At 41.5% G+C, this 25933-nt stretch overlaps 1 protein-coding gene across 1 annotated transcript in view; it reads right to left on the bottom strand.

Moving 5' to 3' along the window:
- Positions 1-25933, bottom strand: part of LOC1275836 (homeobox protein araucan) — a 104292-nt gene that overhangs the window by 76644 nt on the left and 1715 nt on the right. The window lies entirely within an intron of this gene.

The raw sequence follows: 25933 nt of genomic DNA, 5'->3' as shown, positions 1-25933 counted from the left end.
TAATTTGCTCGGTCAAACTGTCAAATTTAGAATATCGCGTATGACGAAATCGCCTGTATCGATTATGAGGTATATCGGGGAATAAAATTATTAAAATTATAAAGTATTAAAATTAACTGAAGCAATGTATATTCTTGGATATTCAAATGCTATATGTGAAAGTGGTTACTTAATTATTGCTTTTTGAACCATCAAACGTTAGGTCATAAAAGCCAATGAAGTCAATATTAAAAATATTAAGAAAGTTTAGCGATTTCATCAATTGCTGCCTTAACTATGTTTTTGTTGCTGCAGCTTTATATTACGTAGTATGCATAAATCATTAGCCTAAAAACACACACTCAAAATTTAGAAGGAAAGTCAAGGAGGAAAATGAAGGCTAAATGCATTTAGTAGAACATACCCTCTTTAACGTTTTTTTATTGATGGTGGTTAAATCATAATATTGAATTCAATTTAGAGACCATTTTTAATCCCAAAAGGACTGGTTTGTTGTACAACCACCTAAAATCCATAACTAAGTCAAACAGTAAGTCAAATGTTCCATGCTATCGTTTATTTTGCACATAGAAACCTGTAATAAGAGTTTGTCGATCTTAGACCAACCATTTGAAAATAGTTTCAGTTAAAACATGCTGTATAGTTTATCCAATAAATACGAATAAATAAATTTTGGGTGTTCTTTTTATTTTGTTGAAAACCGAACAATGAGACAAGCTGAAATGATAACAAACATTACTAAAGAATAGAAAAAAAATAAAATATATTATAAACAATACAATTATTATTTCCTTTACTTTAAAAGTGTTCAATGATTTTTTAAACAATAATCACATTTCCCACAACCTTTTCTTGCGTAATGAATATTTAACCCAAAGCACCATTAACGCAAAACAGCTCCCAGTATTTATCAAACACTTAACCGCATCACTTTGTTCAACACAATCGTTCAGCTTAAGCACCTCCGTGTCGCATTCACTGCAGAGGGTAATTGTTTCATCAAAACCAAAGCAGACGCGGTCTTGAAACGCGGTCACCGAAAACCCTTCGCGAATCAATCGGTCCCATTTTCTGGTAAGTGGCTACGAACGGCAAACAGCAACCACGTTCGACCGTTCGCAACAAATGGAGTGAGTGCGAAATAAAATAATCCCATCAAATGGCGATTAACATCATCTTTACATCGTCTAACTTAATCCGATGAGTAAACAAATTTTTATCCCACGGCGGCGCGTACCGTTTTGGTGTAGTTTCCCTTTTTCCGATTTGTCCCTGATTTTTTCTTCCGTTTTTTTTCTGTTGCAGTCGATGCTCCACCGAACGATCTGGGATTGGTATGTTCAAGGAAGAAAGGACATTCAGCAGCGCTGAAAAAAAAGGTCAACCAAACTCTTCACAACGACAATGGCGGTGACGATGAGGATGATTGCAATCCCTTGAGGTACAACCCCGGGACAGGAAAGTAAATACGCGGCGCTGACGGTTCGTCCTTCCAGCGTCCTGATACGGCGGGTTGTTCCTCGCCATCACCGGGTGTTATGTCCCACATTTGTGTGCTTACACATTCGCAATTTGATTTTTTTTTTTGCTGCGTCTCCCTTGCTTCCTGTGAGTTTGGGTGTCGCTGTTGCTTATGCCCGAAAAGGCTGCGCTTGTCACGCTGCCGCCCTGCCATCAAACACAGTTGCACCGTGGCGACCCGGCCACAGATTTCACCCTCCGTAAAGCGTACTTGATCCTTGAGCAGCGGATCAGCAGGAGAAATTGTCGACCGATATCCCCGAGATCTCATTTCCAGGTGACACGAAACAACACTTATTTGCTTGCACAATGAATAGAGCGAGAGTGGTTAGCTCTTTAGCCGAGCCCATTCGTACCGCGTTCAAGTGCTTTTGCTTCGTTCGGTCTCCTGGGTTGCCCAGCGGAATTGCTACTACCGCTGCTGCGATGGACTGCCTTCAGGCCAAGGGTGAAAAACCCCGTTGCACACTGGCTGGCCTGCCTGTTCTGTCTTTTCGATGGCACAATTTTCAGCACACCACTGTGCTGTGCCCGGGAGATGGAGATATTTTTATTTTTATGCTTTGTTTCAACACATTTGCAGGGGCGAGTGGAGCAAGAGTCTTATGAGGCGGAGCTGGCAAATGCGAAATAGTTGAACCTTTTTCATCATCCCTTCTCGGTTGGATTTTCTCGCATGTCAAAAGCCTTGCTCAAATAATCCGTGCTAGTGGTGCGGGGACATTAAGGAGGGGAAACCCCATTTGCCTTAGGTTTCGCTGCTACTTGCACGAGTTCACAGTGCGGCAAAGTGGTGAAAGTGACAATTGCTATGAAAATTTGCTTACGCACTTTTTTCAGAGCCCTTTTTGGCCTCACATAACACTGCTCTATGAAACAAAGCAATTTAATGCTTGTAGATTAAAGACATATAGCATTAGTGGATGCAGGGGTTTGGTGATCATTGTATGAGAATACAAATAATTAAACATAGTATTAGTTATTAGCTATTCTAATAACAATGCTCTAAAATTGCCTATAAGTATTGGAAGAAAATATTCGGAAATTCGAAAAAATCAGTTTGTCTGGGAGAAAAAGAAAAACTGACGGTTAAAAAGCAAAAAAGAAAGAAAGAATTTGTAAGCAAAAAGTAAGTAAGTACGTGAATATATTAGTAAGCAAGTTAGTTACTAAGCAAATAAACAAGTAAGTTTGTAAGTGAGTAAATAAGCAAGTAAGACAGTAAATCAGTAATAAAGTAAGTAAGTATGCCAGTAAGTAAGTGAGTAAGTCTGTAAAAAAATATTTAGTGAGAATATAAGTAGATAAGTTAGTATAAGTAAGTAAGTAAGTAAGTAAGTAAGTAAGTAAGTAAGTAAGTAAGTAAGTAAGTAAGTAAGTAAGAAAGTAATAAAGTAAGTTAGTATATATGTATGTAAGTAACTAAGTAAGAAAGTTACGAAGCAAGTAAGTATAAAGGTAAATAAGAAGAAAGTAAGTAAGTAAGTAAGTAAGTAAGTAATACGAAAAAAGTAGGTAAATAAGAAAGTATGCGATTGAATTAAAAACGAAACAAACAAGTAAGTAACAATCAAGTAAGTAAGTAATTACGCATGTATGTACGTAAATAAGATAACAAGTAAGTAAGTAAATAAGTAAATAAATAAGTAAGTATGTGAATGGAATCAAAAGAATGTAAGTAAACTAGTTAATAAGTAAGTAATTAAATAAGCATGTAGGTAAATAAGACAAATTAGTAACTAAGTAGGTTAGTAAGTAAGTAAGCAAGCAAGTAAGTAAGAACATAAATAGCAAAAAAGTGAGCCGTAAGGAATTAAATTTGTTTAAAATTTAAATGCTTAGAAGATTAATAGTAAAATTAGTAAATGTATGTTTTCATTAAAAAGTAATTGTCCACTAGTATTTGTTGTTTTGTTCAATTAAAAACAAAGCACTGGTACCCAATGATGTTGACTAAAACACATTAAACTACATACAATTACAATTTTCCGATTATAACTACAATTTTCCAAGCAATTGTTTTGCATGGAATATCAAAAACATTATGTGAGTACGAAACACTAGCTTCAATGCACCCTGTGAATGAAGTAGCGCGACCAACAGTAGCACATACCACCACACCACCTTCCAAGATGTCCACCGTTCCACAATCGCCACAACAACCGTAACGATACACAAGAGTTGGTCCAAAATCGTAAAATCTCGTTAGATCGCTGTTTCGAGATAAGCGATTGCATTCATCCCAATCAACGTGTGCACCTCGAACCGAAGTGCCAAACGTTAGCGTAAGCAATGGAAATCACCCACAGGACAGGACTGGTCAGGAAGCATGTGACACCACTGGGGGGAAAGTGAAAAGTGCACTGACGGTTGAATCTGGCTACAAGTGTCCATTTTCACAGGTATTACCTTCTGCGATGGATGTCGTTGAACGTTGAACGGCTAGCTGTAGACGAAACCTGCACAGCCTATGACAGATCGAAAGTCTCGCTAGGCAAGAAGCAATGCCCGTGTTCTGTATGATGCATCACAAAACTAGTGTGAGAATCCTGCGAGGGATTGGACCGAGATACACGCAGGCACACACGAAACCGATTTCCACTTCTTAATTCAATCGATTTCCACCTCACACGTCCGGACAGCAGGGACAAAGACGAGATGGGTCTCCGGTCTTCGATTGATTGCCATCGTGTGCCGTCGAATTGCGCCGTTTGTGGGCCGCTCGCACGGGCAAGGGAATTCACGGACATTCGATATGGCAAATTGATCCACTTATGTCTCTCTCTATCTATTACCTTTCAATATCCGTGATGGTCGTTTTCTGTCACGGGTAAAACGATGAGATCGGCTTTGTATGGAGCCGGACCAGCGGAGCAAAGAAGGACGCACGCAAAGGTGTTTCAAGCATAAGTCATAACATGGTACAATGATTGGTCGCTTACTCTGGGGGGGAGGCAACTACGTGGTCCAGGGCAATCGGCAGTAGGAAATTGGAAAGTGGATTCAATTTCCTCCGAATCTGAACGTTAAGCAATTGTGTCTTTTGATTGGTATGTCGGGTGTGAATGCTACTCAAGCTAAATCACAATTTACGCCTTCGAAATCTTCCCCAATAATAGCTGTTTTATCGTTCGAGTGATGTATGTTTCACGGTGAATTAGGTGTATCACTATGGATGAAAGCGAGCACTAATCTTTGAAATGAAAATAAAAAATGGAACAAATTGTCTTGCAAATATTAACTTTAGAGAATCGTTACTTACGATTTAATTTGATTTAAAACAATGCATTTCAGAAAAAAAAATTATCATAGCTGCACAAGCTCTTCAAATGCAAACTCCCTGTGGCAAATTGTTCAGTTTTATAAGCCACAGGAATTTCAATCTGTCCCTTCTATTGTTTGTTTTTGGCCAACCACACTAAAGGCAACAATATTATTAGGCCACAGAAACAGAATTGAGTCTTTTTTTGTGTGATCGCTCTGTTTACCACCAACGTCGCAACGGTGTGATAAATATGCTTTCATTTCTCTGCCGTCAACAATACGGAGCAACCATGAAACAGCACAAGGTGCTGATCATTATTTTGCTTCTAGGAAGGTAGATCCTTGCACCTACCTCGCTGTCAATTTGTCCTCTCATTTGACCGTGTTCTGGTAGGCTTTGAGCATGTTAACAACGATCGCCCAAGAGCTGCAGTTAGTCCGAAACGTTCGTTCGCTTTTGTGTGTGTGTGCTGTTTCCTTTCCCTGAAAGGATCACTCGCTCATGAAAAATGATCTAAGCCAAATGGAATTTGCTGAAACTGCTGCTCGTAAAAGTGTCGCCTCATTTCCACAGCCCGGGGTCGACCGGGATCAAAATCAAAACAAACACACAACCTGAAATGATCGTCCCAGCAGTGGGCCACCGGCCACCGGTGACCCAAAATTCGTCCACAGCAATAAACGAGAGAAGAAGTTTGCGATTTGGGACACATGGTTGGGATTGCGCTGTACACAACAATGGGCCGCTATAATGGGTCACAGTGTGAACGAGATCAAAACAACAACAAGCTGACACACAGAAAAAAAAACAGCACTCACACGTATGAACGAACCAACGAACCAGTCAATCTAACATTGTGACCACAGTCCGTTTGAGTGGAAGTGTGGGGCATTGAGTCAGGCTAGAGCATCAGAGCGAATGGTGATGAAGGCAAATGAAACGAATTGCATCCTCGCAACATAAACCTAAAGGACCTAAAGCATAAAACAAATCTGAAAGACACGTTCGTTCCCTAGCTTTCTCGCTGATGGTGCCGTGCCTGGGTTGATCCTGGTCCGACGAATGAATGGGTGTGATGGGCGCTGTTCTTTTTTGCTGATTCCCTCATTCTGCTGGACATTTCTATCCCAGCAAAGAATAGTAAAACATGTGCGTGCCAGCGTATTGCAAAAAGGTGGAGAAATAGCAAAAAGCAAAAAAAAATCAACAAATTTCAAACCACTGGGACGTGTGAGGTCCGTAGAAAAAAAAATCCAATGGGCCATTGGGAAATAATCAACAAGGAAGCAAAGTGAGCAAAAGCATATGGAAACAGACTGGACAGCAAACCGAAGAAGAAAAAAAACTCCGAAAACTTAATTTATGTTTGCTCTTTTATTGTTCTGTAGCAACGGGTGATTTACAACGGGGGGAACATTCCGATTTTCCCATTCTGTTCAACGATGCGATGTGTCGCCGTTCTCTCTCTCTCTCTCTCTCTCTCTCTCTCTCTCTCTCTCTATCTCTCTATTTGTGCTGCGATCGTTGCTGGAGCTTTGCAAATTTTTGTTCCTTTTTCTCCTTTTAGGGTGTAAAGTAGTGCAATTCTTTGTTCGCTTGCAGTGCACTTTTTTCCTTAATTTCGGTTTACCTTCAGCAGAGACGCATATGAGATTTGTGGTTAACGTTAACCACAGCTTTGGTGGCATGGGATACGTATCCTTGTTTTCTGTTTTTTTCCGGAGTTTCTGTGTCAACCTTGCACTAGGCAAAGGTTTATTGTATTCAGCGTAAATTGAAACTTGACTTAAATTGCATTCCATCCCGACGGTGGCTTACCGAACATCTATCGGTACTGGATCGTTTAATCCAGCATTGAGTACACTCTTTGGATCATTGTTTGGATCTTTTTTTAGGAAAATAAATAACATTTTCAAAATAAAAAAAAGCTTATGGTGTGAGACTATATATTTATATTTACTTGCCATGGACTAGTGCAACTTGTAACGAAATTAAAGTTATCATTTTCTTTAACTTCTTGTTCTCATTGTTGAGTCTTGTAGGTAAGAGCGTGCAAGTTTTCATTTAATTTAATCAACCAAAATGTAATAACTACTACATTAAAACAGTCCAATGATTAGTTTTACTTCAAATGGATTTTATTTTTTCATATTAATATATCGTGGCCATACATAATATAAATAAATTAGAAATTGAAGCTTTTATCTATTTTATCTATATGCTATTGTATCATACGCTAAACATTTGTTTAGAAAAAAATCATGTCTGCAATAACTGAAGCCTTAGTTGTATTATATTCTTTTACACAATTGTTTTTTTTTATGAGCTTATTGTCTGCTTTTTTTTATTAAAACAATACAAAAGAGTGTTCTTTTGTACTAATTATCCAATCAAAGCTTTTAGTTTATGTTTATCTGATACCTGGATTATCTGTTTTGTTTTCTATAAGTTCTATATAATAAACGAATACACTCAATAGACTCTTTGCACGTTTTGTTGGATTCAAGTTTTTAAATTCCGGTCTTAACAATTCAATGTATGTAAAATATGTTATAAAATGCTACTATTTCTGAAAACATCCTATAGTATTTTTCAAGTTTTTCAAGTAACGTTTTAAATTTGTGTTCATAATTGTTTCCAAAATATCCAAAATATTAGAAAAATCGTGGATTGTTAAAATAAATAAAAAAGTCTCCATTGTTGTCTTTCAGTGTACGTTAAACTGCACTATAACACTGCATGAACTAAATCATACTGCATGTAGAAACCAATCCACAATTAAAATAGAAGGAGAAAATTGAACATCAAACTTGGCGACCCAATCGGACCGGACGGAAGCACCAATTCCGGTCAGCTAATTAAACGCTTTTATCCAGCATCCGAACGACAGGCCAACGATTTCGATCGCTCCCCTCCCCGGAGAAAGAGCTGATGGATTAATTAATTAATCATAAATCATAAACATAAAATTAATGATACTATAAAAAGCATAGACGAAACAAGAAAAAAGCCTCTCGCCGGCTTCGCATACGATGTTACTTCGTTTTTCCCTCAGCCCAAAGTGCGAATCCGGTGTGGTTTGCCTCTTTGCCCCATTTGCTAGAGTACCATTTCCGCTAGCTGAACGATTCGACTAAAAGACGCAACGGAACCTTTTACCTTTGACCAACAACGCGCCTGTCGCTGATGCTGAGATGCTTCTGATGCTTCTGCTACCCTTAAACATCCATAAACCAACCGCGAACCGGATACGCGCCGAGAATCGGGGCGAAACAATCAAATTTATTACACAAATTTCCTCTCAAGAAAAGCGCTACCGAAGAAAAACAATGAGTGCTGCCCATCAAACAAAGCCATCCTTAATTTTGTTTATGTCTTTTTTTGTACTCTTTTTAGCTCCACAGCTACGGACGCGCGTAGGTAAAGTTAGATTTTTCTTCTCTTTTTATGACACATAATCGATTATTGGTTTTCGAAAGCTTTTGAATGGCGAGTATAGGTATGTTGTTGATTTATGTTTTGATTTAGACTTATTTAAGCTTGCCGTACGAAAGCGACGAGTTCTTGGCGAATGAACAATCTAAAATGAACCAAATATGGGTCGGGATAAAATGATTTCAATTTCAAGAAAAACATAATTTCTTTCTTTAAATAATTAAAATTCTAATTATTTTTCTATTTCAATCTGCTGCACGATAGTCTACCAAGCAAATCATATCGTTTGTGTTTGATTGATTTAGGAAACGTTTTCTTCTATCAAGATCGTGTTGTAACTGTTTTGACTATCGTATCGATATAGCCAAAACAGAACGATACGAATTTCGATTTCATCTTTATATTTTGCAACGACTTCTTTCACTTTGCATCTCAATCAAACTACCGCTTTTTTCTGTTGCACTCAGGTCTGCCGAAATAATCGAATCTTTTAAATCGATGGATACCGCCGTACAAATACAGTGGTAAGCCAACACAAAAAACTCTCTATTTACACTGCCTTACCACTCTTACCTGATCGAATTGTTGATTTGCGCAAATAGAGCGCCAGCGCCAACACCTTCTCGTAGCGATGCGGGGAAAAAAGGGCGACCGGAAATACCGAACAAGCAATGGTTTTATCGTACCATTGCCATCAGCACTGCCAGCCAATCATTCCGTAATGATGGCGTCAGACAAATCCGACGAAAATCTTTTTGCAAAAAGCTCAATCCATCTTAAGCCTGCAACCGAGACAGGCCGACGGGCTGCTGCAGAAGGAACGCTGCGCCGTTCGGTTTCTTCCTTTAATGGACGGAGTCCTACCCGTCCATGGAAATGGGTCTCGGGAAAATCGGATTAAATTTACCACAACAACAAAGACGTCAAAGTCGGACGGACCTACCCGAAATGTGCATCTGCACAGCGATGCGATCGATGCACCCGGCAAAGGGAAGAAAAGGGAGAAAGAAAGGATGCACCAGAATCGTTCGACGCATTTAACAATTGTGCTGCTGCTGGCTGCTAACGCGGGAGACACCTGAAATCCGAGAACGCAGTTGCAAAGGGAGAACTTTTTCTTGACCAAGGATAGTCGCCGGTGATGTGTCTTTCATTAGCGTTACCCTTTTACGCTAGACACTACCACTTGCGCTCGGAGTGTTTTGAGTCCTTGTTTCCGCTTTCGTTTCGTCCTATCCTTTCCTCTCGACTACCATCGTTGGAATCTTTCCGATTGGATTTGGAGTTTTTTCTTCCCGCCGAGCATTGATTATACTCGAAGCGAAAGCGATTCGAAGATCGTTAGGAATCGCCTTTCGTCTGTCGTCAAGGTGGATTAGAGTGCGACCAAATCTGAACAGATCCTTTCGTCCCTCGCACACACACACACAAACACTTGCGGGTAGAAGAAGTGTGATTTGGGAAAAAAACTTCACGACTGCGAACCGTCCCAAGCGGCAAGTATCCTTATCGTGGGGCGTAAACATTCGGTAAATGAATTAAAGATAACAAAGTAAACAACGGCCCCGTCAAATATCAATTTCCAACACACATGTACCGTGAGCTCGATGTTCGTTCCGGACTGACGGAACGTTCCGCCTCTGTTCACCGATCGCCTCGGTCGTCGATCGATCGGCTGGAAGTGAAAGAGCGAACGATGGGACGGCAATCTTATGCGTCAGGCGCTGTGGTGTGTGCATGAGCGACCAATATTGATTGCTTGCTGTCGTCTGTCGTCGCCATCGGGCCGGCGCGCGCGGCCTGTGAAGCGCGAAGCGAAGAAGATGAAGAGCGCAGTTGGCGGCAGTTGACAAGGCACTAGATTATCAATAAAAGTGCCGCACTTTTTCAATCGACTCTCCTCAATCATCATCCAACTCGTGCTTTCTCGGTCGCTCAATAACGCAATAGCGTGGCATCGGTGTGCCCGTGTGTGCCCGTCACCCGTTCGACTGCGTGTTTGCGTTCGCGGCCGCCTTCGCCGCTGACGGCCGCTGGTGACACAAACGAATGGCGGCGGTGGGAAGAGATCGTGAAAAGTATTTCGAACGCCTTGATGACGATGATGTATTACCTTGACGTTTGACGACCAGAACCTGGGGAACCCCAGGAACCTGGTAGGTGTCTCAACGGCTATCTTGCGACCGCGACAACCCAAAACGTATCCCCCCGCGCCATCAACATAAACACACAGATACACCTTTTTGTGGAAGGCTCGTACAGCGGTGGAGTGCGGCCAGCTTTTGGAAGGAAATTGATTATGATCGAATATCTATCGATGGCCTAATGGGAGAGGCAGCTCGAAGCAACAATTAAGTAATTAACAGCATTCAAAGCCATTGCCAATTATAGCACCAAAGTTTGATCTCAACCAACAGCACGTCACCTTGCGCCCTTCTGAGTGAAGGGCGCTGGTTTTACGCACTAATTTGAAGCGAAGAAAAAAGGAATGGGTTCTACTTTAAAATGCCAGTGCCAAGTAATAAACAATGAACAATTGACAAGAGCTTAATAATTTACTATAAAACCAAAATAAAAAAAAAAATAATTTTAATTTTTTTTTATATATTTGTTACCAAATTGCACACAATTCTTTCAGCATTTGTTAGTTACTTCGTTTTGGATTTGATTGGATGAAATTATTTGCTTAACATTTATGAATTTAGCTACAGGTTATTATTTCATTACTTAAACAAAATTATATAATCTTCACTACCGATTAAGACTTACCATCACTGTCCATTCTTTATTTAGAATGATCAGTCTTATAGAAACGACATCTAATAGTAATCTACTGAAGCGTTAAATATATTGTATCATTATCACAGAGCTTCTCATTTTTCATTAAATTTTCCTAACATTTGTCTTATTTCTCAACATTTGTAACGGATTTATGTATCGTTCTTCCTCCGAGAGCTAATTTGTAGCTATTAATGATACAATGGAGATCATTATTGATACTTACAATCAACACACTCATTTTCTATATTTAAAAAATACATATTATTTGCAAACGATAATTGGTATCGATAAACCATTCACAAATTAATTATAAAAATATAATTTTCAAAACCAAGACATAAAACGTCTCAGTTAAAAAAATAAATGAGATAATAATAAATTAGACCTAAAAATCGAATATATGCAATATTTTTCAGCCAGAAAAATGTATTGCTTCCTTACAGCCTACGAGCTATGGCGTGAAATTTAAGATATTCAAACTAATTCGCTGTTTAATGTGATTTAACAACTTCCATTTTGTTTTCCGTGTTTTTACGGTTAAAATAATGTAGAAAACAATCACAACATAGAATGTGTTAATGAAAATCTTTTCAGGGCAAAATTATTGGCCTCAATATAAAAACAGATTTAATGCATATACATTTGAATAGTTATTGAATAAATCGTGAATAGTGTCGATTCAATCGATAAAAAATCCTAGTCAACATTTATCATAACTCTCTTTGACATACGGGTGTAATAGAGAAATACCATTAACTCCGCTTTGGGCGAGATGTAACGGCTTCTCTTTAAAAAGTAGTTCATTCAGCACACCATTCCCGCCCTAACTGTAAATACGTTATTCCACCTGTACGTGGGTAAGTTTTTTCTTTGCCATCTCAATTGAACGCCTGGCCGTGTTTTCTATGCCCGATTCAACTTAGAACCATGGACACAGTCCATCTGCCTATACTACCGCGAGCAGCATGCAATCGTGTGCCTAAGAAATCACACTGAAATCTCGACCGGCATGACCATCATTATTACCGTTGCACCGGCTACAGATACTGCGTGCAATAAGTGTTTGTGTTATATTTCATCGTCATTTTTTATACGCTCCTACATTAAACAAGCAGCGGAACGGGAAGTGCAATGTACCACCGCTGCTATAAACAATCAAAACAAGTTAACCAAACCAAACTGCACGAGCTAACATACGAAAGCACACGATATTAATCCAAATCCGCATCCGGAGCCCACTCCTCCTTGGCAAAAAACTACACTAACTGGCATCCATCTTTAGGCTCGTTTAGGGAAGTGAGTGCGTTTGGCATAACAAAAAAAAAAAACAAAAACGACTCCACTGACAGTGGAATAAAGCCACACAATGGCCCTCTAGCAGCTAGTGCAGCTTAACACCATTCTTAACTGTTTGCGGACGAAAGCTGTGGAAGTAATAATGGCGCTTTTGTTGCAAAACACACATTAATTGACATTGCAGCCTGGACCGCCGGAATGACTTGGTAACGACTTGGCAACAGTAATATTTGTTACCACCTTTCCTTAAAAAATAGTTGCTACTCTGTTCTCCTTTCCCTCCGGGCGATGTCGTTATGGAGTATCTTTCATTTTTGTATTTGCCCATCTCTTGCCGTAAGCTACATGCCACACGGTGTGTGTGTGCACTGGCTGTTGCTGAGCTGTTGCAGGATGTTTATTATTACTATTACGATTATTATTGGCTAGCGGTGCGAATGAGGCACGTGTGTGTGTGCGGTCCACCTCCATTAGCTCTGATGTGTGGCACATTGCCTACGCACCACTCGCTACGCCTATTGTTTTGGAAGTTGCATTGCAACGCATCGAATGGGAATGGACCGGCTGCCCGAGGAGAGCTCGCCTCGACGCCCTGTGTTCGACGGGCTGGATGAACGATGGCCTAATTTGCATCGGAAAATCACTTACGCAAACGCTACTCTTCATGGACAATCGACTAGCTACGCTCCGATCGCAGTGATCAACAGCTCGTGAACGTGATCGTAATGGGCTGCAAGGGGAACTGCACTGCACTGTTTTGGTCATCATCGCTAGTTGCGGTTTGAACGGTGCTTTAGATTGTTTTGAAAGAAGATTAATGAGTCCATTTATGAGCATCAATGAAGGCTCCAGAGAGCGTTACAATCGCTTGTTTTGATTTATTTACTTATAATGAGAAGCATAGTATAATGGATGAAAAAATGCATCATCAGCTAATAATAAACTATCGATGTAAATGATAAAAAATATAAGGAAAATAATGTTTTTAAATATTCTAGGATAATTTCTAGAAATCTTTTCATTCCCGTTTAGCTTTTCCAAGGCTCTGCAATAAAATGGAATTATAACTTTGATAACAAATAACATTTTTTTGTTGATTACAGACAAAAAGCTTTTTTTCCGTGTGGAGAAAGTATAATTTCAAATTGAATTTTGCTTTATTTCATTTAAAGATCCTGTGTTTGTATTGCAAATGTTCAGAAAAATAATAGATCCTAGATTGCAATGCTGATGAATGTTACAAGACTTCGCCGGATTGTAGTTGGTGTAGTGCAAAGAATATGATACTTCCTAATTAAAATTTATTTGTTCAGAACGTAATGTGTAAACATGTCGACACATACTGTCAAATTAAATATTTAATACGACATGGCTTTTGTTCCTGCATTAAATATGTTGAGAGCTTTGCTACACGAATGCCCCAAATTGCTGGCTTGCATATGAAGATCGACGAAACAATTAGAATTAAATGCCCTTTTTAAACTAGCTCGTTAACCCCGAAATGATTATTATGAAATTAATGGTTTTGCTTGTTTATTATCCACGCTGAGGATAACTAATCATCTGTGTCGCCATTTTACGGACTTGCTAAGACAATCCCCATCGTATCGCTGAAAGCCTCCCTGGTTTTAGACTCCTGCCCAAACGGTTTACAACGTCCAACGTCCTCGAATGCAAACAGTGTACGAAAACCTATTTATTGCAATCAGGAACGACTGCATGACGAACGATGCGCTTCGCGAGACGTTTCGTCCGTTTCGCAGAGTCGTACCCAGCCGCACCATTGATGGCCAGTAATAATTTCGGGATTTTCGGTATCTGCGCTCGTAGCTGTTGGCCGTTCTTGCTGCTTGTGCTTTCTTTCAACACACAGCACCACGCGGCGCCTCACCTGGCGACCCCCGGGAGCAACGCTTGGGGCGCACAGACATTAACAATCGCCACGGAGAGCTCATTTAAATATATTTATCATAAAAAGTGCAATATCAACAGACATAAATGTTTATGGAATTAGTCATTTCTTCGTCGCTGCCGGCACGCTCCGCACAGGTTCGCAACAGATCCGCGCGTTGTGCTGGACCGGTTCTGACCGGCATGGCGTCACGGTGCGTTTCGCGAATGCTCACACCACAATAGGACCATAGTTACTGCAAACCAAAGCAAGGACAACAGCCACTGCAGTCCAAAAGACAGCAACAGCAAAAACACACACACCCACCACCCCAACGAACGATCTCTTCCTCAGCGGAAGGAACTGGCTCGGGACCCGCACGGCCAAGCATGCTCAATAAAACTGCATTGCGTACTCTAAATTGAATCTCTTCGGTTATTTTTCTTTTTAATTTTTCCCAACAACCCCCCGAAGTGCAACAAATGACTGGAAGAGGTTTTATTATTTTAGCCCAAACTAAACATTTTACAGCCCCGTTTGTTCACGATGCGGACGCTCCAACGGCAACGATGGATTGCTTCCAGCGTGGAAACTTGTAAAACTTTCGAGAACACTGATATGCTGCGGGGAACCGCCAGGAGACGTGGACAAACAAGAAGGATTTTCTGCTGGTGCTTGGGGCTTTGGCTTAACAAATCATACTCGACCTCGGCGTCCCCCCACCCGCCACTAACCGCAAACCTCAAGCAACGCAAGCAAGCCAAGAACTTCCCCAACAATTGAATGGCTCTTGGGGCAGAACGTCGATGAGCTCGCTGTTGTTTGTTTAAGCTCGGATACTTTATGACGGAGGACATCTTATGCGCGAAATCTTGCGCATACAATCATCACGGCCGCCGTCGCCGAACGGTCGCACAGTTAGAGTGAGCATTGCAACAGATTACGCTGTAGGTGTTGAAACGTTGAACATGGTCAGTTAAAGAAGCACACAGCTGATTATGCACTTTCCACATTTTACACCCAATTCCGGCACTTGTCCATCTCGGGCTACCTTTGGCACCCCGCGTCGGCGGTAACCTCGACCTCGCGGCTGCACCGCAATGATGATGCATTGATGCATTGATTATGTAAATTTATAGGCCAGCTAGACCATCAACTGCTGGTACGGTCGGCACGAAGCCCAGACACCCACGCACCGTGTCACTGAGACGCGCGCCCGAAGAACGGGCCTTCGCACCGAACGCTCGAGGGGCTGATTGAAGGAAACAAAAGCTGACGGAATGCATGCAGTCCCGAGCGCGTTGTGCAAATGCTGCCAGAGCAAGCGTTGGCCGCCGGACAGTGGCGAATCGGTAGTGGACCTAGCAACAAGTTTGCGACGGTCTGTGACGCTCATTAGTGATTTTCCTGTATTTATTTTTTCCGTATCGCTCATTTGCATCTCAACCATAAACTGGAACTGTTCGGGGATGGAACGGTTCGGGGCGATAATTTGGGTCATTGTAGAACAAGAAAGTACGCTCCGAATCTTTTGTTACGGGTTTGAAGGGATAGCCCTGGGCGATCCTGTCTATTTTTCTGAAGCATGAAGGACATTTGAATCTTTTGTTGTTCAGTTCCGTAAAACGGCTTACAGTAAGGTGTGGAGGTGATAAGAAAATTTTGTTTGTCAAGAAATGGTATGCCTTAGTTTATGTTAAACACACTTCCCTGATCAAACCCGATGCTTATGATTACATCTTACAAGAATCGGATGTTCTCGAGTGCATTGTTTAAATATGTTTCATTAGCTTAATTAGCATAACAATCTCATTTTCATAGCTACAACACGAGTCTAACATTAATGAGAAAAAATAAATATTTGGAACATTCCATGCCATGCACACTAAATGCACTTGAGTTACAGTCAAATACACCAAGCCATGACTTAGTATGTGCGACTTTTGCGATCAACTTTGCCTCACCACGACCATCTAAAAACAAACCAAAAACTGTCAAAACCAAGCAAACATCAACGTGCACAATTGATTGACGCGACAGTGACGCGTTTCAGCGCGTCAGCACGAAAGCACGGAGAGGGTGTGTGCCGGACAGCAAAGCCCAAACGTACCATGGAAACGGTGCCGGAAGAAACGGGCGAGCCATCGTAAGGGGCATGGTCAGAAAATGTCACAAAAATTTACAGCGTCAATTAATCAATACATAAAAATGTGATTTTTATAATAGCCATTTCAACAACTTTACCTCCGGAGGAGACTTGACCACAGCCAGCGTCACCGTCGCGCCAGCCACGATTCTTTCCCGTATCGCGAGAAGAGTGGACGACAACAAAAACAACAACAAAAAACGGCCACAAAACAACACAACGACGACAACCACGATAAGCTCTCGACCACTAGTGTCACTGATGTGCAATAGAAGAAGGTGATGAGCCTTAGAGAATGTCTTTCCATTCCGGACGGCCGATCCCGCCAAAGAGAGGAAAAATAAGCAGTTAACAAGCCTGAGATAGGGATGAGCCTCTGCTAAAACAAAACCAAAAAATGAATAAAAGTAAATATAAAAACAAACCCTGCAGGCACGCATACATATGCCCAGCATTGCAACAGGTCCGGACGGCGAGGAAGGCAAAAATAACCATCAATAAAAAATAATATAATTTTATTTGTATGGTCAACATCAACGCAGCGATAACAATAAAATCTTGCGCCCAGACGCAAGTCGTACGGACGGCACGATGGAGGGACTGTGCCAAGGAAAGGGTCATGGTTTGTGGCTGCAAAACCGCTGCGGGCTGGACCACTGCGGGCTGGAGCGATCGCCGTTGGGCAGCATGCGAAGAGGCGCTGAGAGCACGCTTCTACAGCGATGCGGGCTTAACGAAGGAGGCTCACATAAAAAAAGCCCCATACCCAGGACCACGAGGATGACGAGGAAAACAATAAACAGACCTTAAACTTTTATGTTCCACCATTCCTCCACTACGGAAGAATCCAGCAATGGGCTGGATTTTGGCGTGCTAGCGCCACTCCCGGACGCTCCCCACACATCGAAGGGAACGGCTTCACGATTTTTATGAAAAGTTTCCCTTCTGCTTGTAACTTTGCTTCTTTTTTTTGCGCTTCCAACGTTCGAGTGCGCCAGTGCCGTCCGTCCATTTGGCGCTTCCTTAACGCCGCACTCCTTGGGTCCTTGGAGTTTTGGGTACTGAGCCACCAAAAGTGCCTCGGTCCGCTGCTAAGAAGACAACCAAAGCAATGGCATCATGACGGTCCTCTTGTCCTCGGACGCAACAACGGGAACGGAAAGCAAAAGCCCTCAAAAGGAAAGGAAAAATGTTCCAACCACCTTACAAACGGACTTTAGATGGTGTGCAAGCGAGAGGCCGCATTCCCGAAACTGGATGGCGCCAAACAATTAGTGGATTATAAATGCCTTCAAAATTCTGCTTGCCCCGATTGTCAGCCTGGGACGCTTTTCCGAGGTCGACAAACGGCGCGGCGCGTTCCAGGTAGCACGATCGGACAGGGGCGTTACAGTCAGAGCAGAACGTTACACTCAGAATGGGTCGATCGGGGTCTGGGAGAGACAGGTAAAAACGGTAAACGAAAGCGGAGGGAAAAAAGGAAGCTCATGTTCACCTTCCGGTGAAGATCCCGAAGAACGACCTTTTTTTGTTGGTTAGAAAGATGCGCTGGCGTCTTTGCGCCTTTCCATCCCACAAGGCGTGTATGTGTGTATGTTTGGGCAGGAAGGCGCTTGAACGTGACTGCGGTTTAGACCGTACGGTGTACATTTCAATGATGACAGCAGCGCGAGACGGAGAGATTAATTTGCTTGGCCTCGCCACTGCCTGTCCAGACTTTTGTGTCCACTCCCGTCTGCTACTGATAGGGATCGTAATTAAGAAAGTGTCCTTCGCCACCGTAGCGCCTCACCAGCAGTGACCAGCTCATTCACGGCAAGACTGATATAGGTCAGACTGACCAAGAAGGATTTAGTTAGCCCGTCCCGTCGAATGTTGTGGATTTACGGATATGGCATCCCCTAAAGCTCGAAGATAGGGATAGCTCGATAAAACGACACGACTGATCGAACCGATGATCGATTACAGGGATCGTCTAGAGATAGCGCTGCACTTTCACTTTGGAATGTTACAACAGCTACGTAGTCTGCTGAGATGATCATCTGCTGGAGTGTGATTTAACACTTGATGCTATTATTCTACGTCTTTGTTAAGTGTCCAATACTACACCAACAAAATATGAAACCCCTTCTAATGTTGGTAGTTAAACCAAATCAAATCAGCTTCTGTATTTGCCATCATGTCTATCCCGGTTTTGCTGCTTCCTACTGAAACGATAATAACCAAGAGCTGTAATCATTAAATTAAGATAAGCTTGCTACCCAGTGGCCTACGTATCGTTAACAGCACATTAAAACGACGTAGACGGTCAACGGCCATGCAGGGTAGCAGCACAATGTGACTTTATGACGATTTCCGACATTATGAGCTATTTCAACAAATTTTAGTTTATGGCGCTCGAGCAAAATTAATAGCGGACCGCAAAATTTTACTATTATTTCTTCTCCTAACCCCCTACCACTCAGCTACAGTGTAGGCTGCTCCCGGGGTGCGCCCTCTTGCTGGAGTGATAAAGCCTGCCTGCCTGCTTGTCTGCTACTGTAGTTACTTCGGCCGTGGCTAAGGCAGAAATAAGATCACTCAAATCCTTTTTACTACTCGCTATAATCAACACATACTATAATTGTTTTATGATGTCTTACGCCCAGTTACACCCAACATTACGCCTTTTACCACCCTACCTACCTTACCATTTTAGAGTACAGTCCGTTTACTGACGGCGCTGCATCGCTGTGCCCTGTGCAGTAGAGGCAAAGTGAAATTGGCCCATAAAAAGTATTTTACTTTCCAGGGTCGCTCACCGGTTACTGGAAGCTCCGTAATCAAATCATCAAAGCATGATTTGTTGAACCGAGCTATTAATAGCAATCACCACCAGCCATCCACACAGGCAACAAGTGTCTCGTTATCTTCTGCATCTTAATTATGGTGGAATATTACTCTACAGCTACAACCATTACATGCTTTTGCCTGCAAAAACTTTTACTTTCAACCAAAGTGAGCCGTACCAATCTGAACCTTTCGAGAGAGGTTAACTTTAAGTTAAACCACATTGTTTCGCTATTTGGAGTAAGGATCCATCGCACAGAGCAGGCACTCACCAAGTGCTCCCTGCCTACATGTGATTTATTGCCTTAGTTCCATTAAATCAAATTATTCACGTTACATCTCATGCTTCTGCTTTGTGAGGTTCCCTTCAAAGGCATTGCAGTTACTTATCTTGATCGTAAAAAAGTCCGGATCATAAACGAAAGCACACACAAGCACCAGGCCGTCGCACGAGCTTGGAATAATGTCCCGAAATGGGTCCCCGAAATAGTAGATGTTGGCTGTGCGCTTAAAAGGTGGATGGGTCGCGAATATATGTCCTAGGCATCTTTAGTTTATTTTTTCTTTCTTTAATTCAAGCGGTATGCCTAAAGACGAGAAACTCAAAACGTGACCCAAAACTGGGCCGCTGCACACAGAACAAATCAGAAAGAATCTCGCACCAAGAGAAACAACGGCACTCGGTTCGGGAAGAGCGTTAATTTGCGCCTCCAGCATTCGTTTTCGGTAGCGCCTTTTTTATGTTTCACCTCTCAGGGAAACACATCATGTGTTCACCGTGTCAGGACGGCGGCAGCACTAACATGCACACGGTGCGCGGTAATGCACGAGAATAGTACCCGGGGCAGCAAAAAAACGGACCCATCACACATACACGAAATTTCGTTCTGCTGTGCAAATGGGTGCACTTTACTTTTGCGACCACCAAAACTTCTATGGACTCAGCGGTGGTTTGGAGATATATATTTTTTTTTTATTTATTTCATGGGCAACGCTTTAGCGCCTCTTAAGCCGAATAATGTCACCACTGACGATGTTTCGCAGGGCCAGGGAGGTTCCCGGCTCCTCCCTTATCGTGTTTCTTCTCTGGGCGAGGAGGAACTATTTACCGGGTTGTGTGGTTTCTAGAGTAGAGTGAGTTTTATGCACTTTGTTACTGTTGAAGCGAAACTGTACGTTGCAAACGACATTCGTGTGAAGTTTGTTGGAAAAATTCAAATAGTATACACACGTTTCGCCTGTTGATTAATTACGGACAACATATTTAATTACTAAACATACGGATAAATTGAATTTGACTGCGTAGAAACACAATTTGCATGCAGAGCATATGCAGATGCAGACTGATCTATATAAACATCCTTAATATTTTTAAACTACACCTGAACATAATATGGAAAGCTTCCATAATTAATACGTCTCGCTTTTAATCGCGCTTTTGTGTGTGTCTTGTTTTAAGTTGATTTTTAACACATGATAACAATAAGTCCTAATTGCAGGCATCAATCAACCGCTTTTGGCAAGTGAAGGCATCTGCATTATTTTCTCCCTGCCACCGTTATCTACCTTGTGTGTATATGTGTGCGTCCTCCCTCCACATGTAACGTACTTTATTCGTCATTCGTCATTCGCCATGAAAAAATAAATACTTCCAGCAGCAGCAGAATATTCACACATTAGTTTCGAATTTCGTTTGCAACCGTGTGCGGCGGATCGATCTCCACGGCGGTTGTATGTTTTAAAGGGTAGCATTCACACAGCCAGTAGCATGCGTTCCGGTAAGTGTATTTGATTTAGGTTGAGTGTTTTTCAATTAGGCTCTTTCAGTGCACCTTCCCGAATGCCTTTTGCTCCCTGCCGTTTAGCCTCCAAAAAAGTCTCCTCATTTCGTTGGTTTATTGCATTCGACGACATACACACACAGACACAGAAGAGCGAACAAAAAATATCTGCATCAATGACGGCATATTATTATAAATGCATGAGTCTTTCGCGTCATTTGTTTATTTATTTATACATTATTTATCATCGAACAACGATTTTCACGATTTAAGCAAAAATTGTCTTCTCTATTGCGGTGCATTTCAATTATTTGCTCTTAGTGTTTTTATATGAAGATATGTTTTTTTCACTTATACGCTTTCTAAAATAGAAAAATGCCTTTTTGAAATGAACCATAAATTTTTCTATTTCTATATGATGCGATATGATTAATCGACTATGACGGGGACAAGGAAATAGCAAGCAGGATATAACTCGCACAGAAGATTGTACTAGTTATTAAAAACATATTTTGAATTAACTGTAAGAGGCGAATAAATACAATCACCTCAAATCGTTCATAAAAAAAATCGATATGCTTTATGCTGATACTTGCATTACACAGTTTAGCCATATCAGGATATGGTGCTAGCATATAAGCCGATGAAAAAGTCAGCAGGTTTTATTCTCATAAGGATATAACGATGCACAATTTTTTAGATTATCATAATTGATTTTTCTTTTTTTCAACAAGCCAAACTCCTCCTATCCTACCACCCACAACTCATCCAAAACGTGTGTGAAAAATGGTGGTACAAAAATAATGTTGTACTGTCGAGGAAATTGAATTATAATTATTGCTCCACTGCATGCACAAAAAATTATTTAAAGCCCATATTTTATGTATCGGGAGCATCGGGCTTTGAGTGGAAAACAAAGCAGAGAATGAAAAATAGAGTCCAATCTGAAAACACCGGCAGAACGGAGAGGAGACCCACAAAAAAGAGTGACAACCGAAACAAAGCCAAGCTCGCTGGATCAGAATAATCGTTCCGGTGGTTTTAAAAAAGTGCCCGAACAGAAACCGTAGCAGCGGGGGCTTGTTTGCACAAATGCAGAAAATAATAAAAAAAGCGCATTCAAATGATGGAGAAAAAAATCTGTTTGGGTGTAAATTGCATTTTTACGCTGAATTAATGGCAAATGCTCTGGGGGGAGGAAACTACGCATATAAAACTACTAGCCACGAGAGTACACCACACAAACACATTTGAAGTAGTGGAAATGTTCCCAAATGAGCTTGTAGCTATTCGAAGCATAAAATCACAACATGTACCACGAATAAAAGGATGTTTATATTTTCCATTGACTGCTTACTGTATAGTGCTACTGAATATCTTTTCGATGGTTGGAGGTTTTGACCTTCAATGTGTTCAATAAATTATACGCCACATTTTAACGTCAACGTACTTCAAAGCGCAAAAAAAAAAAAATTAAGCTCACTTGCTACATTTACATTACAAGCCAAAAAAAAAACAAAATGCGAAACTAAAATTAATATCGTTAGTGCCGTTGCAACTCATTACATCATGTGTCACTTTAGAAAAAAGGGCAATTTTTCACTCAGTTGACACAAATCCCATTTCCCTCCAACCCTATGAACAGAACTTTGCACACATGTTTATGTAAGCACACACACACACACACACACACACACACACACACACACACACACACACACACACACACACACACACACACACATACAACCCTTCTGCACGGTTTGCACACTTACCGACCGAAAGCAAATTAATGTGAAATTAAGCATATTGAACGATTGATGTAATCAAACGACATCTTCCGGCTGAGTGGTTGAGCGAAATTTTAAAATAATTGTCACAGCCAAGGTGAAAACGGTGCCCACGGTACACCCACCCTTACCACAGTGGGTCCACTTCCGCCGACGGTTCGGGTTCGCTCAGCCATTCGCACAGCAAGTGACGAGCAATTGACGCGGAAACTACACACGCTACCGCACGTGAAAACGGATCAACGAGATGGACACAGATCCTGGACGTTGGGTTTTTTTTTTGTGCTCTTTACCACTACCCGTCCTTTTCCCTCCCTTCTAGCCGACCGGGCTTGGCAATCGACCACAGACTGCCATCCGCACTCAATTAGCAATCATCTGTCATATTTACCCGACGGAGCGGTGTTCCGGTGGCGGCCATTTTAATTAATTTTAATGCATTTAATTCGGCGTTAATGTGAATCGAGGCTTAAAAAAAGCGAGTACGACTACATTTTCCAATTTCCCTGTTTGCGGTGCAATCAGAACAAATTTTGTACAGAAAAAATAGTGGTCGAGCATAGTGCTCCAGGCTCACATTTTCAAAGCAGGAAGTATTCAATTCACCACAATTTTAATAGCTATTATTTTAAGTAAGTAATAACTACTTTCAATCTGATTTTAAACCGATTGCCAAGGAATAAATTGAGTATTTATTTGATTAAATGGATTGTGAGTAACAAACGTACGCTACTTGATTTATTCGATACATAATTTTTCATCCCAAATTAAATCCTAAGATGAAAAAAACTACACAAATAAAAAAGGATTAATCAACGTTCCCGCCGTTAAATTCGTTACAATGAAGTGTATTTTCTCCTACACCGTCTTCTTCATGCGCCATATTTCATTATCCGATGGGATATTGTTTTTGGGAAGCATTCTATTGATTATGTACATTAAAAAAACCACCCTCAAAACTGAATATTTGATCGTCAGGGAGATGTTGTTAGCAAAATGCTACAAACTTCTCCTCCTACCCGAGTCCCGGACATGGATGGACAAGCTTCGGACAGTTAACCAGCTGTGACGCTGGTTTTTACTATCACCAATTCCGCTTGGACACCCGCTATTGGCGAGTGAGTTTTCCCCCGGTTCCGGAAAACCGAAACGGGAAAATGAGCGAGGGAAAATCGGCCCTCGGCCCGTTTAGTCGGCTGGAGCAAGACGGTCGGCACCGGAATGCCAAAAGTTGGTTGGCTGGTTTTGGCTACGGGACAAGTGTACGTACATGAGCAATAATTTATTCTACTCCTTTATCCTAGCCCCGCTCTAGGATGCAACGGGCCAGGAATTGTGACCAGCGAGGAGGTAAAAATGAGCAAGCGGTTGGGTTAGGTTAAACATCCGGGGCCCAACACAGCCTCTAGACCGATACAGGGAGCTACAAATGACGGAGCTCTCTTGGTACACCGGTGTTACGCTGAGCTCCTACGATTTTATCGGAGAATCGGACATTTACCAGAACGATCGTGGTCAACCGCGTTCCTTGTATGGTTATTTTTTCCCATCCTCCTCAACAGTGGTCAATGAGCGACGATGGACCAGAGGCCCTGAGGTGCTGGGGCGACCGGGGCCATGGATGTACATGGTCCTTTTTGTCGTGCCCGGGAGTGAGTGGAGCTTTTTTTAGCTGGTCCGTTCATTTGGTCACCGATTATTTGCGGCAACAGGGAAGGATAGGGCGGCTTCATGCCTCTTTTTTGTATAAATTTTCGTTTTTATTTTCTTTTTTCTCTCGGAAAACTCTGGCCTCTCTTGTTGTCGAGGTGATTCAGGGTGGCCTTACTGTTACTGTCTCGCGTCCGGTGTTCGCTTCGCACATGAAGGCAACGGGTACTACTAGCACGAAGTCAATAAATTTGTTTGCCGACCACAAAACTAAAGTATTACCAATTTCGGACGGAGCGAACAACATCTGTTCGTAGTTGTTCAGCAGGGTTGTAAAGTATGGGTGTGTGAACTGTGGTGGTTTGATTTTTAGGGGTCCGCCAGGAGTCGGGCGATGGGAAATAGAAACAAAAACTAAGTTTGTTCTAAACCTACGAAATTACTACAAAGTAGCGTATCATACTAATCGTCGATCTTGTAGTTGCTGTGAGCTGTGTTAGCGCTCCATCTACAATAACATACAGAGGAATCCTTTTAAACCCTGCGTTGCCAGTGCTTTCGATAGTTCTAACTGACATTTTAAAAATATGTCTCTTGTTTGATTATTGGGACATTTTTCAATCGCTTATTAACAAAGTATTACCTTTACCAACTTTTTTTTAAATATTTTGATAGTTTTGAGTATCTAGTAAAATTTGAAGAAGGATCTAATAAAACCTCTTCTATATTAGGTTTTATCTCTCAAAACAATAAACATAGTAATCTCATAGCTGTTATCTTTTATAATTATAGTTACTGTACTTCTTTCAGAATGTATATCATATAAAATGGTTCTTAAATTTACTGTACTACGAATATACATATCATGGAATTCACATTTTTCCATGTATTATAATATCATTTTTAAATCTTCACATACCCTTTACCGGCAATGTTCAAAGTTTCATCCTCTCGTTGGTGTTCACAAAGGACGATAACACTCAAACGTTTTCCGGAGGAACAGAAAAATAACTCCTCCCAACTTCTAACCATACCACACCTCTCCTGAACTTCCCTGTTGGCAACGCCATACCCATGCCACGGCAATACCGTTGATTAGGTTATAATTTGCATCCATGTTCCGAAACATTTTCCACGATGCAGCCTTTCACCGTACACAGCCGAAATAGCGAAACTTCATAATGAAGATGCGTAAGCGGGCGAGAAGAATGATTCTACCGGAATGGAGGGCACACTACGCACTACGGAATATTAATGATCCAAATGGGTTAATAAAAATAAAGTTGTTGAAACATGCTGCTGCTTCTGTTGCTGCCGGAATGATTCCCGGTACCGTATGCCGACGATCCTCTAGCGTACCGTACGCGTACTCGGCATCGGGACCGGGGCACCGGTAGTTGTTCGGCACCGTTCTTGCTAATAAACTAGGGTAATCACTCCGGCGCTCGTTTCGTACGGATAATCAACAATTTTGCTGTTGGACGGTTGGAGGTTCGGTGGAAAAAGCCTGGAAAATACGCTTACATGTCTAATGCCCGAAGGGATAGC

This window comes from Anopheles gambiae, chromosome 2, assembly GCF_943734735.2.
Source record: "Anopheles gambiae chromosome 2, idAnoGambNW_F1_1, whole genome shotgun sequence".
Taxonomy (NCBI): Eukaryota; Metazoa; Arthropoda; class Insecta; order Diptera; family Culicidae; genus Anopheles; species Anopheles gambiae.
Note: the sequence above shows the minus strand (reverse complement) of the source record. Positions and strands in the feature narration are given on the sequence as shown.